The sequence below is a fragment of the Tupaia chinensis genome, unplaced genomic scaffold (genome assembly GCF_000334495.1).
Source record: "Tupaia chinensis unplaced genomic scaffold, TupChi_1.0 Scaffold138126_1, whole genome shotgun sequence".
NCBI lineage: Eukaryota > Metazoa > Chordata > Mammalia > Scandentia > Tupaiidae > Tupaia > Tupaia belangeri.
The window spans coordinates 1,339,019-1,343,477 of record NW_006198026.1 but is presented as its reverse complement, the minus strand read 5'-3'; positions in this window follow the sequence as shown (position 1 = coordinate 1,343,477).

Here is a 4,459-nt window from a genome sequence, read left to right as displayed (position 1 = left end):
ACCCTAGCCATCTGGCCCTGATTTTTTAATCTGCAAAAAAAATCCAAGATAAGGCATTTGTTCTAGAGTTTTCATGGAGGGTGATGATGCTTTTTAATCCTTATAGGATTAGCCAGGGTGAACTGTTTTTTCTCCCCATTAGTGTGTGTGTGTGGGGGGCAGGGGCAGAGTTACAGTCAAATAAGGATACTTTTGTAAATGTTTTCTTCACCTTTCATCTGGTTACTTTCATTTGAAAGTTATATTGTAATAAACGCTCTAATCATCAGGCAATAAAATACATGATAAAACCTCTTCATTTGTTATGGCTAATATATAATATATATTTTGGGAACCAGCAGTTAGCGTAATGGCTATGTTGCTGGACTCCCACATAGTCGACTGTGGTTCGCATCCTGGACCCGGTGGCTTAAAACTCACGCCAGGCGCGTGTGCATGCGTGCCCAAGATCCCGAGAGGAGAATGGAGGAAAAGGGATTGCGGTGTTACCATCTCCCCTAGGGGGCGATTTCTCGCTTTCTGTCTCTATGTCTCTCTCTCTGTCTGTCTGGCAAGCGCACACGCCCTATAATGAAAATCTCTCCAAAAAAATACATATATAATATATATTTTAAGAGTATTTTTTTAAATTTTGCTTTCTGGTTCATTTAATCAGTAAAGATTGAATTGGTTTTTAAAATTATTATTGTTGCCATTATTATTATTTGCCTTTACTCTAGGAATATATCAGATTGTCAGACAAAAATGTTTCATGACCTTTCTGACAGCCCAATATTATTTTATAAGAAGTTTTAAAAAATATTATATACTTCAGCCCATATAACAGTATATCTAAACAAAGTTGAACTTCTTAAAGATTATGTGAGATACTATATACTCTCAAAAGTTAGATATAGGGCAATCACTGTGGTGCAACAATACTATGCCACTTCATGATGCTGAATCCATACGGAAGACAGGGGACTGGCTTACAATTAATCTGCATAGGCCAGGCATCTACACATGTGGTGGAGATCTTGGCAGTCTATGAAGGGTGGGGGAAGATCACTCTGTGAGAGGTTATTGAGGGTACCTCTCTTTCTCTATTTCCTAGCTGTGTCTCTCTCTAGAATAAACAGACTTAAAAAAAAAAAAGACACATATTGCATTGCCTGACATAATACTGTATGTCTCTGCTTAATAAATACCAAGTGTCCTCACTCATTAGCAGAAGCTAAAGGACTCAGTAATATAGAAGTAGAGAGAGTAATGGTAGATATCACATGCTGGATGGGTATGGGGAGTGGAGGGAAATTGGTTAAAACATGAGCATGCACGCAAATAAGTGGAAAACATTTTAGAACTATATACCACATAGAGTAATCAACACCAGTGACAAAATAATACATACATCAAAAAGCCAGTACAATGATTTTTCTGGTGTGTACAACATTGTGTGGTATTAAATGCTGGGGATGCTGAATGTGCTTGTCTGATTTGACTACTACACCCTATATGCATATTATGAAAAAACATACTCTTCCTCACAAAGATATGAAATCATTACATGTCAATTAGAAATTACATTTTTAGAGAATTATTTATTTTTATTTTATTTATTATTATTATTCAACTTGACCAGAGAGAGGCAGAGAGATAAGAAGGAGAGTGAGAAAGCAATCTACCAGGTCTGAGACTCAAACTATGGTCAGTCATGTGGGAGTTCGGTGCCTTAACCATCACACCAACTACTGGCCCCAGAAATTACAATTTTTAAAAAGAACTATTTTATTTAACTTCATTTATGTATGTATGTATGTATGTATGTAAATTTGACCAGAGAGTGATGGGGAGAGAGAGAGAAAAAAGCGAGAAAGCAAGCAACCAGGTCTGAGACCTCAGTCATGGCAGGCTATATGGGAGTCCACCACCCTTAACTACCACATCACCTGCTGGACCCATAAATTAATTTTTTTTCAAAGTTATGTATAATGCAGTCATTTTCAGTTTGAATTTGGCCCACTCTTACAGAAAAAAAAAATCAAATTTTCATGCAAAACTAAGAAGTAATGAACAGAAACCTTAATCTTCATTGTTAGAACTGTAACAAATAAATGTGTTCCATAGCCTAATCATCCGTCATCAAATAAAAGAATGACAGTTGTGAATAAGATCTCAGTTGGAGTTTATTAGCCAATTACTGTTAACATTCACAGTGGAATACAAATATAACTGAACTATCTTGGTCGTACTTTACTTTATCGTAAGCAGTTAAAACACAGTGGGATTACTTCTCCCATTAACTCTTATGAGTAATTTCACAGGAAGTTGTGTTCTGTTTTTGTGAAATAGAATTCATCCATCTTTGTTTCAGAGTATGATAAAGTCTTAGAGTTTTCAAATCACTTACCTACAGACACATAGCTCTAAAAATTTCTGTATTCAGTTTTATGTTAAAAGAATTAAGAAATCAAATAATAGTACATATAACCAAATTGCTCATAAAGGACTAAAGTAGAGTAATCTCTTCCTAGCTTCTAGGAAATACCTGGGTATCCACCTGCAAAAGAGGAATCTGAACCCCTATATCTCAACATTAACAAAAATCAATTGGAAGTGGATCAGAGATCTAAACCTAAGACCTCAAATTATAAAAATAAAACTACTGGTGGAAAACACTGGGGAAACTCTGGGAGACACTGGGGTAGGCAAAGACTTCTTAAGTAAGACCCCCAAAGCATAGCTAAAAATCCCAAAAATAAACAAGTGGGGCTACCTCAGATTAAGAAGCTTCTGCACTGCAAAGGACATAGTAATTAGCATGAGTAAACAACCCTCAGATTGGGAGAATATTCTGGTAAACTATGCCCCAGACAAAGGATGATAACCAGAATACACAGGAAACTTAAGAACTTACCCAAAAAAAAAAAAAAAAAAAAAAAAGATTAACCCAATTAGAAGACGGAATAAGGAGCTGAATAGAGAACTGTCTAAAGAAGACATAGGAACAGCCAAAAAACATGTGAAAAAATGCTCAACATTCCTCACCATAAGGGAAATGCAGATCAAAACCACAATGAGATACTACCTAACCCCAGTCAGAATGGCAAAGATTAAAAAATGAAAAAATGATAAATGATGGTGGGAATGGGGTGAAAGGGAAACTCTCCTACACTCTTGGTGGGAATATAAATTGGTCCAGCCATTGTGGACCAAAAAAAAAAAAAAATAGGAGAATGCTCAGTTAGAAAAGTTCTTGCACATCTATGTTTATTGTGACATTATTACAATTGCCAAAACATGGAATCAACCCAAATGTCCATGAACAGATGAATGGATTGAAAAAGTATGGCACATATACTCTGTGGAATACTAATTCAGCCACAAAAAAAAAAAAAGACAACTTTGTCACCAAAAAAAAAAAAAAAAAAAAAAGACAACTTTGTCATTAGATAGAATGTGAATGAATATGGAAGATTTATTGCTGAGTAAAGCAAGTCAGGCTATGAAAGAGAGACAGCTTATGTCTCCACTTAACATATACTAGACTGTCTGCAATCTATAGTTGCAGACTGAAAAATTGGAGGATATAAAAGTATTGAAAATAGTTATGGACACTGGGGACAGTGTGGAAGGGAGATGGGAGAGGGGAAGAGGGGAGATTTTAGGTAACTAGGGAGAAAAAAATTTAGAAGTAAGACATTTGTGGGATACAGAAATGGTTTATTAGCTGTTAATGATGACATGCACAGTATTCTCAAGTGGACTGGTCTGAAGTGTATATCCTATTGGGTTAATTCTCTTTATAAGCTAAACGATGTACAGTGACTGAATATATAAAAAATAAACATAATTATTATAATAAAAAATTCTTATAAAAAATCAATTTTATTCTAGGACTCCCAAAAATAATGTAATGCCAGTTTTCTAGTTGTGAGTAATACCTTTCCAAAATAAAACTACAGAATGACAAGCCATTAACTACCAGAGTATATGATGGAGATGCCATTCTAAAAATGGTGACTCTTTTTCTTCCACAATTATTTAAAATCTAAACAAATCTCATCTAAATGAGAACAACATTACAAACATATTTCTTGCCTTTTTAAGTCTTTTGTGAAATTCAATTTTCTCTGCTTTAGTTAATTCTCTTACTCTGCTAATGTCCTTCTTGGCATTTCTCCAAACTTGACTTCAGGTAACTCTAAATAAGATACTAGGGCAATGTTCTTATTATCTATCAGGAGATGTAAAAATATATCTTTGTACAGGCAAAATGTTCTTTAAAGGAAAATTTATTTTTTCTCTACGAATAGAAAAGTACCCTATCTTAGGGTACTTCAAAACAAACAAACAAAGACAAACAAACAAAAAACCAAAGATATACTACATTAATCAGGAATTGAAATAAATAAATGATATTATAGCCCTAGTAAAGTCTCACAAGATAAATTCACAGTTAAATATTTGTTCTATTTAG